Raw genomic sequence first — 12,707 nt, 5'->3', positions numbered from 1 at the left:
GAATCACAATTAGTCAAGAAACAACCAATCTTTCGTTTTCTTTTTTTAAAATGAAAATTCCAAACTTTCAACTACAAGCTTTTCGAAATTTTGAAATGAGAAAACTCAAAGCGGATTCCTCAACAAGGGGAGATTTCATAAATGGTTAGACTCATAAGAAGACTGGTAGACACCAAGGTAATCTGAGGTCCCTACGGCTTCTAAGCTCAGAGCCACTACACAACCAAAAACGAAAAACAAACCCGACAAGCAAAATTCCTAGGAATTCCACCTAAAACCCTAATGCTAATGAAATTAAACCAAGGAAAGTTTTTGACAGGGAACAAGCAGGTCTAGGCAATGGCTAAAACCTATAAACAAATTCTAAACTGATAAAAAAGAGAAAAATTTAAAATTTTTCAAATTTTTGACAGGGTACGCAGGCAACCTGTTTACACAGGTGCGTCCACGCTCTGTGCACAAAGCAAAAGTGCGTACAGGTACGTACTGTGCTTAACTCAGAGGGTGCATACCTCTCCCAAAACTATGAAAAATGAAAACTAACTCAAAATTAACTAAATTCACCCAATCCCACAATCATCAAGTCAAAAACAGAAACAGAAAATACAGTTTTTCAGGTCAAAGTATAGACAAGGAAAACAATCAAGTCCCCAGCCGAGTCGCCATTTTGTCGCACGGAATGAGTCGATCTTGCGGACAAGATAGACCTTCCTAGAATCTAAAGAAGACCTAACGACAAGCAAACCAAACAGACACTATCTTTCTCTAAATATGCTTCAATAAACAATAGCAAACAAGTGTTTTTAGGGCCTACCTTTGGTCCAACGCAAGCTTGTGGATGCCTTCGCTCTTTTGATCCAAATGAGATCCTTTTCGCGAATCTGCAAACACAAACAAGGAAAACAAATTAAATAGCACCTGAAAAACCAATTGTATAAAACATATTTAACATGAAAGTCAAGGAGTCCATGAAACAAATAACATAAGATACTTGTTGAGAAAAATGAGTTTGATTGTATTAATTCAAAAGAAGAACTTTACAACCTTTGCCTTGACGCTGTACAAGCTCCTCCCAGGGTCCAACAAGATGTCTCCTCTACTTTGACAAGTTTCACTCACTCTCCAATGGAACCAAGAGGTATGTTATCTTTCCTCTCAAGCTCAACCAAAGAGTCTTAATTTCACCAGCATTTACCCTCAAAATGTTCAGCTTCTAACCTCTCTAGTCCTCACCCCAATGCCTGTATTTACAGTGCAATGGAGGGAAGTTACTAGGTCCTCCTTCAAAGGGATAAAGCCCTCCTTCAAAGGGATAGCTCCTTTAGTCAAGGGATTAGCTCCTTCTCTTTTGGGATGCATGAACCACCTCAAAGCAAACAATCCACGTCAAAATTCCTTCTAGAAAACTCTAGAATTAACCCAAAGTGAGTTTTTTAAGATAAAACTTACGCCTTTTGACTTTCACAAGGGTCCGCACCTACACCGTTAGGGACAGAGCACGTAGGTACGCATATTTTGTACACAGAAGGTGAGGGACCGCAGGTGACCATGAGAGAAAGTGCGGAACCAGAGTTACATTGATTTTTAATGTCTTTCTCCCACTTCCAAAGCTTGATTTGAAGAGCTGAGGTCTTAGACTTGCTTAGGAGGACAGTACAAGTGATGATAGACCTATACTGACTGCAAATAATCATGGTGATGATATTTTAGTGTAACAGGTGCTAACGTTTACATGCATGTGACGAAGGATGCCAGGAAGAAGTTGGAACCAACCGCAGAGGTTGGGATATTTGTGGGGTACACTGATACGCCCCATAACTATCATGTGTATTTTCCAGATAGTGGTAAAACTGTTGTGCGACGGGATATAAAATTTCAGGAGGAGAAAGCCATGAAGTGTTCGCTTGAGAGGGAGCTACACTTGCATGCAGATGAGGAGCTATTAGTTCCTAAGGATGAGCTTTAGGACGTGGATCAGCCACAGGATGAGGTTCATGGAGTGGAAGAGACCACTCATGCAGCGCCAACCATCAGAGGGCAAAAGCACTTGACAGAAGCTGAGCGACTGGCTCAAGATGCAGAGAAAGTTGTAGGACCACCTACAGCCCAACGCAGGTAGAGACAGTCACCTGATCAGTACACTGGATACATGGCTCTGATGAGCAAGTGTGTTGTGACTGAGCCATCCTCTATCAAGGAAGCTGTGGAGGATCCCACATGGGTAGACGCCATGGTGGAAGAGTATGATTATATTGTCAAAAACAGTGCATGGCAGATTGTTCCTAGACCGGAAGGGAAATCAGTGGTGGGTTTGAGATGGATCTACAAGGTCAAGCAGGTAGCTGACGGGAGTTTGGAGAAGTACAAGGCAAGATTTGTTGCCCAAGGCTTTTCACAAATAGAGGGGATCGATTATGAGGAGACCTTTGCACCTGTCACAAGGTATTCTTCCATACGGATGATTCTTGCTCTCTCAGTGTAGATGGGATGGCACATTCATCAGATGGATGTGAAGACTGCGTTCCTCAATGGAGTCATTGAGGAGGTGTACATTGAGCAGCCCGAAGGCTTTTAGGTCTTCAGTAGTGAGTCGCATGTGTGCAGGCTCAAGAGAGTGTTGTATGGGTTGAAGCAAGCACCACGTGCTTGGTACACACGGATAGACAGCTATTTCACAGGACTTGGATTCTCCAAGAGCGAGGCGGATCCTAACCTATACCAGATTGTGGTGGAGGGTAAGTTGCTTATCATTGTATTGTATGTTGATGATTTGATTCTAACGGGTGATGAGCTGTTGATACTGTCATGCAAGAAGGATCTTGCTACAGAGTTTGAGATGAAGGACTTGGGCCTCCTTCACTATTTCCTAGGATTGGAAATATGACAGTGCAGTGGTGGACTGTTTGTTTCTCAGGGCAAGTATGCTCGGGTGATACTGGAGAAGTTCAACATGCATGGCTGCAAGCCTGTTGATACTCTTCTTCCTGGAGGTTGGAGGAAGGAGGATGCCACTTCGGGAGAAGAAGTGGATGCCACTGTTTATCGACATTTGGTGGGGTCGCTGATGTATTTGGTCAATACACGACCTGATATATGTTATGGAGTTAACCAGCTTTCAAAAGCTATGTTTAAGCCTACCAAGCTCTTCTGGAAGGCGGGCAAGCATGTATTGCGCTACTTGAGAGGCACATCGGGATATGGTTTGTGGTACAGACAAGAGGATGAGGTGAAGCTATGTGGCTTCATGGATGCAGATTGGGCAGGGAGCCCAACGGACAGAAAGAGCACATCAGGAGGGGTCTTCAGTATTGGATCGACAACAGTTTCTTGGTACAGCAAGAAGCAGAGATCCGTGGCACACAGTTCAGCGGAGGTCGAGTATATGGCAGCAAGTTTGGCTGCATGCGAGGCTATATGGATGAGGAAGATCTTGGTTGGTTTGTTCGGTTCTCATTTGGATCCTACTATGATTTACTATGATAACCAGAGTTTCATTAAACTCTCAGCTAATCCTGTATTTCATGATAGATCTAAGCATCTTGACATCAGGTACCATCATATCAGAGATTGTGTGCAGCGGAGGATCATGTTGCTTTCATACATTCCAACGGAGGATCAAGATGCTGATATTCTAATGAAGGCTCTCACCAGGAGAAAATTCGAGTACCACTGAGGCAGGATAGGGGTTGCTGATAATCCATATCTTGTCGAGAGGGAGTGTTGAGATTGCAACAGATGATGGAGCTTAGTGAAAAGAGTCACCTTCACTAAGTGGGCCCGCAGGAAAATTATGGCGCAAGTTCTATTTTTGATCACAGTGTGGGTGACCACAATGTGAGTGATCACAATGTGGGTGACCAAAGTGTGTGTTATCACTCAAGAAAAAATTTTAAATTGTTCACCTCAGTTCGATTATCTGTCAAAGGGTTGGTGTCAGTTTTGGGCCCAGTCTTTTCATCTTGTTTCAAAGTCTTGATAAGAGTCTTGCTAGTGTGTCAAATGGGGTCAATTCTCTGTTTTAGTCCATCAATGGTCTCACACCACACCTAAGCTCCATATGACAATCCTATTTCAAAGTTCACAGCGCAGAAACCTCTGTCTAGGTGATTTCGTAGCGCAAAACACTGATTTTGCACTAACTGCGCTATGAAATCGGGAATTCATGCTGATCCATAGCAAATCTCACCCCAGCTGTCATCCCGATAGCTTGCCAGCCGACATTAGTTCCATTGAATGACTTCAAGCAACGCGCTAAAACTCCATTGCGTTTTAACATCAGTTTTCTAGATTGACATATTCACGGTCCAATCTAGTAGGTGTTTGAAGGGATTTTTCATCTCGGGCTCGAAGAAATTCGGCAATTAAAAAATATAGAGCGGTAGAACAGTAGCAAATTTGCGGTTCTAGCCGCTAATCCCCAATAATTTAGAAGCAATTTCAATAGTTATTGCCGCCGCCATTTGATGGGTATGCAGGTCGAAGCCCCGGACGTTAATCGATTGACAGGGATGGGCACGAGCACTGCAACTGACAAAGAGGTGCTTTCTGTTGCCAGATTGTGGATACGTCAGGCTCTAATCTCCGTCTCACAGGGGGATGCAACATGTTATAATCAACTCCTTCAAGACCTTAATAACATTGAAGCTGGGGATCCTTCTCAGGAAGCAGCTTTTGTGATGACATTGAAGGCCCTTTCTCAGTCAATCTCCTCTATTATAATGGAAATCTAATAGAGCAGGGGGATTTGAAGGATGGCAGACACTATGCTGTCTGGGAAGATCCTTTCAAGAAGCCGTGTTATCTATTTGCTTTGGTTGCTGGCCAATTAGTCAGTAGAAATGATACATTCATTACACGATCAGGACGACAAGTTTCACTTCGCATTTGGACTCCTGCAGATGATATATCAAAGACTGCTCATGCCATGTATTCCCTTAAGGCGGCCATGAAATGGGATGAGGATGTCTTTGGTCTGGAATATGACCTTGATCTATTCAACATCGTGGCAGTACCTGATTTTAACGTGGGAACGATGGAGAACAAGAGCCTTAATATATTTAATTCAAGGCTTGTTTTGGCATCCCCACAAACTGCAACGGATGCAGACTATGATGCTATCTTGGGTGTTATTGGTCATGAGTATTTCCACAACTGGACTGGTAACAGGGTAACATGTCGGGATTGGTTTCAATTAAGTTTAAAGGAAGGACTTACAGTTTTCAGAGATCAGGAATTCTCATCTGACATGGGCAGTCGTGCTGTTAAGTGAATTGGAGATGTGGTGAAGCTGCGTAATTATCAATTTCCTCAGGATGCTGGTCCCATGGCTCACCATGTGTGTCCACATTCATATATCAAGATGGACAATTTCTATACTGTAACGGTGTATGAGAAGGGAGCAGAAGTTGTCAGGATGTACAAGACCATGTTAGGGCAATCAGGGTTTCGTAAGGGAATGGATCTTTATTTTCAAAGACATGATGGGCAAGCAGTAACTTGTGATGATTTCTTTGCTGCTATGCGTGATGCCAATAATGCAGATCTTTCAAATTTCTTGTTATGGTATTCACAAGCGGGAACTCCTGTTCTAAAAATGCAATCATCCTACAACTCTGAGGGAAATACTTATACACTTAAGTTCAGGCAAGAAATTCCTCCTACTCCAGGTCAATCAGTGAAAGAACCGATGTTTATACCTGTGGCCGTTGGGTTGCTGGATTCCAACGGAAAAGATCTGCCTCTTTCATCAGTCTATAATCGAGGATCTCTGCAGTCCTTTACTACTGAAGGTCATTCCGTTTCAACAGTAATCCTCCGTATTGAAAAGGAGGAAGAAGAGTTTGTCTTTGTTGACATTCCTGAAAGATCAATTCCCTCTGTACTATGCAATTATAGTGCTCCTGTGCGTATTGTTTCAGATATCACTGATGATGATTTGTACTTTCTACTTGCACATGATTCAGATGAGTTTAACCGGTGGGAGGCTGGCCAGACATTGGCAAGAAAACTCATGCTCTCTCTCGTAGATAAGGCACAACAGAATCAACCATTGAGTGTGGACCCAAAATTTGTCAATGGACTAAGAAGTATTCTTTGTGATTCAAGTTTGGACAAAGAGTTCATAGCAAAGGCAATCACTTTACCTGGAGAGGGAGAAATCATGGACCTCATGGAAGTTGCAGATCTAGATGCTGTTCACGGAGTTCGTCGTTTTGTTAGAAAACAACTCGCATCTGAATTGCATGCAGAGTTTTGTAGAGCTGTTGAAACTAACTGAAGCTTAGAGGAATATGATCCTAATCACGAGAGCATGGCAAGACGTGCTTTGAAAAATACGGCCCTTGCTTACCTTGCCTCATTGAATGAGCCAGAAATGACAGAGCTTGTATTACATGAGTACAAATCAGCTACAAATATGACTGAACAATTTGCAGCTTTGGGTGCTATTGCCCAAAATGCCGGAGATGTATGAGATGAAGTTTTGTCTGATTTCTATCAAAAGTGGAAAGAAGATGCCTTGGTGATCAATAAGTGGCTTGCATTGCAAGCTGTCCCTGATATCCCGGGCAATGTTTTAAAAAAAAAACTCAGCAGTTTCGTAGCGCGCTACGAAACTGCTGTAGGTGATGATTTTAACACAGACAGGCAGTTTGGTATTATGAGCGGGAATTTTGAAAAGGAGACACCTAAAGGATATGTAAGACATCAGATGGAGCTACCATAGCCATTCAGATCAAGACAGGTGTACGTTTAAAAAGGTGGAATATTTTAACCCAAGTTCAAATTTCTGTTGTAAAGCCCCTTTATCACCGTTCAAAGGGTATTTAATGATTTGCATACAAGGAACTTTTGCCTGCACACCTGCTCATCGATGCAGCCTACAACACATCAAAAACATGGCAGTGTTCCATATTTTGGGTCATTAAAGGCTAGAAGACATGCTGCTGTACATTCGAGCAATTTGAGGAAAACTGGAACCGAGAAGCAAGGGACATCTCCTAACACTACTGAGCAGTTAAAGATTCAGCGTTCAAGGTCAATATGGAGTATTAAATATCCAGCTCAGCCAAATCGAAAGAGGACCAGGTGTCAAAGAACAAGGAGAAGTCGTATGCATGGAAAATAGAGTTAGAGTCATAGTTAATTTAGAACTCTTTAAAAACTCCAGTCAACACTTTAGTTGTATTTATTACTTAGTTCAATAGCTGATAGGTGTCAGTAGAGGTAGTTATCGTCTCCCCTCATGCTGGAGGAGGAAGCTCGAATTAGTTAGAATAAGGATTCTATATATAGCTGAAACAGCAATGTAACAAGGGTTGGAAAATTTTATAACAGAGGACTGTTTTGGCTTATGTAAAGACAGAATTCAGTAATATAAGTTGGCTGTTTTTCTTCTCAGGATTCATGAGGGATTTCCATGTTTAGAATGTGTGATTTTATTCTTTCCTTAATGTCTTTTACAGTTGCATATATGTATAATCACTCAGAATTCACTGATTGTGCTCTGACTTCCTGTATGCATGTATGAACTGTGGTTTTATATGAGTTGTGTTCTGAACATCTAAATGCTAAATGCCCTGACTTCTATGTAAAGGCAGTATCATTATTTACTGAAGTATGATTGACTCCATAGGCCCAATGGAAATTAGTTTAATATTTGTCCAACCTTCATATTTGTCAATGTTATTCCACAAGAGTTAGCCATCTTATTATTAGTCAAAATCAATAACCCTTTGAGAGAGCCCTCTCAGGCTAGGGAGGCTAAGCCTTAGTCTAAAGATTGGTTTGAAATAGTTACTTGAAGTCTTCCTGGTTTGCAGCCTTCCAGGGCTTGATTTTGAGATAACATTTTGGTGCGTCTGCCGGGAGCCTGAAGATTACTCATTCCCGAAATTGTGAAGCTGAACTTCTGAAGGTAGCAGGAGTTCAGAAAGGTTTTCGAGGCTGCATTCTACCTTGGCGACTCCATTGTTGAAGAATTCAAAATTCATAGATTCATGGTGATTCCACTGGAGTTATGAAGGACCCAGATGCTACCATTCTTATCTCAAGGTATGCATGCATAAATTTTTCAGGAATTCATGGTTTCCCAAATCATTTTCCCAAGGATGCATATTGTCTAAGGAATGGTCCAAAATTCAACAGAGAAGATTTGAGTTTAACTTTGAAGCATCTATCTGATTTCTGTGATTTTAGTGAGCTTCTTAGAGTTAAACATGAGGATGTTTGCATTATGTTGTTCTATGATTCACTTCAAGGGAAATGTAAACGGTGGATTGAAAGTTTTCCTGCCAAATCCATCAAGTCCTTTAAAGACTTTTGGCTTATGTTTTTGGAGGAATGGATAGATAGATCAGATGCAGTGGCAAACTCTCCTTCAATTCAAGGTTTCAAACAATGGAATAATGATCATCATATTAATGAAGAAATAGTTGAAAATTTTTCTTTGTCCTTGTCCTCTTATCTAAAATCATTTAACTGCCAGACAAAAGATAAGATGAAATTTTTGGATGAAGTTGCTAAGGACATTGAGAAAGACATTGAAGGTTTACAAGGTCAAATTCAGGCATATAGTCTTCATAATCATGATCATTATTTTCAGAAGCTTTCCATGGAAGAACACAAGGAGAGAATGTTGTTTCCTTTCTCTTTCACTATTGAGGAACTGTACACTGTTGTTGAAGATCAGTTTGCACAACCAGAAAGTTACAAGAATCATCAAGCTGATCATGTATTCTGGGATCCTATAGCTAAATACATGGAAGAGTTTTACTCTCCAGCGTTTCAGCTTTTCTATGAAGATCAGAGGCAATTTCAGTGGCAGTGGTCATCGCAATATCATAGTGGCTCTGAACTTCGATGCAGTCAAAGAACTCAAATATCAGATAAGACAAATGATTGGCTACATTGGAAATTTCACATTGATTGAGCTGAAAGAAGTTTGAAATTGATAGGGTAGGTAGGTAGGACAATGCAAATAAGCTCAAGGTTGACTGAGCATTTTTCAGTAGATGTAGATTTCTTTCTCCTACAGTGATCATCAAGCTTAAGCCCGAGGCGAAGGCCCAAGAAGCTTGAAGGGGATGTTTGTCAAGCAGATTTCCGTTTGTAATAAAAAAGATAAAGCACTGGACCTACAAGTTCTTAGTGTACTACAGGAGCACACTATCCCAAGTGGAGCCACTGTTATCACTCAAGAAAAAATTTTAAATTGTTCACCTCAGTTCGATTATCTGTCAAAGGGTTGGTGTCAGTTTTGGCCCAGTCTTTTCATCTTGTTTCAGAGTCTTGATAAGAGTCTTGCTAGTGTGTCAAATGGGGTCAATTCTCTGTTTTAGTCCATCAATGGTCTCACACCACACCTAAGATCCATATGAAAATCCTATTTCAAAGTTCACAGCGCAGAAACCTCCGTCTAGGTGATTTCGTAGCGCAAAACACTGATTTTGCACTAACTGCGCTATGAAATCGGGAATTCATGCTGATCCATGGCAAATCTCACCCCAGCTGTCATCCCGATAGCTTGCCAGCTGAAATTAGTTCCATTGAATGACTTCAAGCAACGCGCTAAAACTCCATTCCGTTTTAACATCAGTTTTCTAGATTGACATATTCACGGTCCAATCTAGTAGGTGTTTGAAGGGATTTTTCATCTCGGGCTCGAAGAAATTCGGAAATTAAAAAATATAGAGCGGTATAACAGTAGCAAATTTGTGGTTCTAGCCGCTAATCCCCAATAATTTAGAAGCAATTTCAATAGTTATTGCCGCTGCCATTTGATGGGTATGCAGGTCGAAGCCCCGGACGTTAATCGATTGATAGGGATGGGCACGAGCACTGCAACTGACAAAGAGGTGCTTTCTGTTGCCAGATTGTGGATACGCCAGGCTCTAATCTCCATCTCACAGGGGGATGCAACATGTTATAATCAACTCCTTCAAGACCTTAATAATATTGAAGCTGGGGATCCTTCTCAGGAAGCAACTTTTGTGAGGACATTGAAGGCCCTTTCTCAGTCAGTCTCCTCTATTATAATGGAAATCTAATAGAGCAGGGGGATCTGAAGGATGGTAGACACTATGCTGTCTGGGAAGATCCTTTCAAGAAGCCGTGTTATCTATTTGCTTTGGTTGCTGGCCAATTAGTCAGTAGAAATGATACATTCATTACACGATCAGGACGCCAAGTTTCACTTCGCATTTGGACTCCTGCAGATGATATATCAAAGACTGCTCATGCCATGTATTCCCTTAAGGCGGCCATGAAATGGGATGAGGATGTCTTTGGTCTGGAATATGACCTTGATCTATTCAACATCGTGGCAGTACCTGATTTTAACATGGGAACGATGGAGAACAAGAGCCTTAATATATTTAATTCAAGGCTTGTTTTGGCATCCCCACAAACTGCAACGGATGCAGACTATGCTGCTATCTTGGGTGTTATTGGTCATGAGTATTTCCACAACTGGACTGGTAACAGGGTAACATGCCGGGATTGGTTTCAATTAAGTTTAAAGGAAGGACTTACAGTTTTCAGAGATCAGGAATTCTCATCTGACATGGGCAGTCGTGCTGTTAAGCGAATTGGAGATGTGGTGAAGCTGCGTAATTATCAATTTCCTCAGGATGCTGGTCCCATGGCTCACCCTGTGCGTCCACATTCATATATCAAGATGGACAATTTCTATACTGTAACGGTGTATGAGAAGGGAGCAGAAGTTGTCAGGATGTACAAGACCATGTTAGGGCAATCAGGGTTTCGTAAGGGAATGGATCTTTATTTTCAAAGACATGATGGGCAAGCAGTAACTTGTGATGATTTCTTTGCTGCTATGCGTGATGCCAATAATGCAGATCTTTCAAATTTCTTGTTATGGTATTCACAAGCGGGAACTCCTGTTCTAAAAATGTAATCATCCTACAACTCTGAGGGAAATACTTATACACTTAAGTTCAGGCAAGAAATTCCTCCTACTCCAGGTCAATCAGTGAAAGAACCGATGTTTATACCTGTGGCCGTTGGGTTGCTGGATTCCAATGGAAAAGATCTACCTCTTTCATCAGTCTATAATCGAGGATCTCTGCAGTCCTTTACAACTAAAGGTCATTCCGTTTCAACAGTAATCCTCCGTATTGAAAAGGAGGAAGAAGAGTTTGTCTGTGTTGACATTCCTGAAAGATCAATTCCCTCTGTACTACGCAATTATAGTGCTCCTGTGCGTATTGTTTCAGATATCACTGATGATGATTTGTACTTTCTACTTGCACATGATTCAGATGAGTTTAACCGGTGGGAGGCTGGCTAGACATTGGCAAGAAAACTCATGCTCTCTCTCGTAGATAAGGCACAACAGAATCAACCATTGAGTGTGGACCCAAAATTTGTCAATGGACTAAGAAGTATTCTTTCTGATTCGAGTTTGGACAAAGAGTTCATAGCAAAGGCAATCACTTTACCTGGAGAGGGAGAAATCATGGACCTCATGGAAGTTGCAGATCCAGATGTTGTTCACGGAGTTCGTTGTTTTGTTAGAAAACAACTCGCATCTGAATTGCGTGCAGAGTTTTGTAGAGCTGTTGAAACTAACCGAAGCTTAGAGGAATATGATCCTAATCACGAGAGCATGGCAAGACGTGCTTTGAAAAATACGGCCCTTGCTTACCTTGCCTCATTGAATGAGCCAGAAATGACAGAGCTTGTATTACATGAGTACAAATCAGCTACAAATATGACTGAACAATTTGCAGCTTTGGGTGCTATTGCCCAAAATGCCGGAGATGTACGAGATGAAGTTTTTTCTGATTTCTATCAAAAGTGGAAAGAAGATGCCTTGGTGATCAATAAGTGGCTTGCATTGCAAGCTGTCCCTGATATCCCGGGCAATGTTTTAAAAAAAAAACTCAGCAGTTTCGTAGCGCGCTATGAAACTGCTGTAGGTGATGATTTTAACACAGATAGGCAGTTTGGTATTATGAGCGGGAATTTTGAAAAGGAGACACCTAAAGGATATGTAAGACATCAGATGGAGCTACCATAGCCATTCAGATCAAGACAGGTGTACGATTAAAAAGGTGGAATATTTTAACCCAAGTTCAAATTTCTGTTGTAGAGCCCCTTTATCACCGTTCAAAGGGTATTTAATGATTTGCATACAAGGAACTTTTGCCTGCACACCTGCTCATCGATGCAGCCTACAACACATCAAAAACGTGGTAGTGTTCCATATTTTGGGTCATTAAAGGCTAGAAGACATGCTGCTGTACATTCGAGCAATTTGAGGAAAACTGGAACCGAGAAGCAAGGGACATCTCCTAACACTACTGAGCAGTTAAAGATTCAGCGTTCAAGGTCAATATGGAGTATTAAATATCCAGCTCAGCCAAATCGAAAGAGGACCAGGTGTCAAAGAACAAGGAGAAGTCGTATGCATGGAAAATAGAGTTAGAGTCATAGTTAATTTAGAACTCTTTAAAAACTCCAGTCCGCACTTTAGTTGTATTTATTAGTTAGTTCAATAGCTGATAGGTGTCAGTAGAGGTAGTTATCGACTCCCCTCATGCTGGAGGAGGAAGCTCGAATTAGTTAGAATAAGGATTCTATATATAGCTGAAACAGTAATGTAACAAGGGTTGGAAAATTTTATAACAGAGGACTGTTTTGGCTTATGTAAAGACAGAATTCAGTAATATAAGTTGGCTGTTTTT

At 41.3% G+C, this 12,707-nt stretch overlaps 2 pseudogenes; both read left to right on the top strand.

Annotated features, from left to right (window-relative positions):
* The window catches only part of LOC149184819 (puromycin-sensitive aminopeptidase-like), a 188,161-nt pseudogene extending 178,350 nt beyond the window's left edge, over window positions 1-9,811 (top strand).
* A 13-nt stretch (window positions 9,812-9,824) lies between these two features.
* LOC149184818 (puromycin-sensitive aminopeptidase pseudogene) lies at window positions 9,825-12,040 on the top strand (annotated as a pseudogene).
* Window positions 12,041-12,707: the final 667 nt, after the last annotated feature.

This window comes from Pinus tabuliformis, chromosome 3_2, assembly GCF_031772625.1.
Source record: "Pinus tabuliformis cultivar Carrire ecotype Pingquan chromosome 3_2, CPIR1, whole genome shotgun sequence".
In the NCBI taxonomy this organism is placed as follows: Eukaryota; Viridiplantae; Streptophyta; class Pinopsida; order Pinales; family Pinaceae; genus Pinus; species Pinus tabuliformis.
Note: the sequence above shows the minus strand (reverse complement) of the source record. Positions and strands in the feature narration are given on the sequence as shown.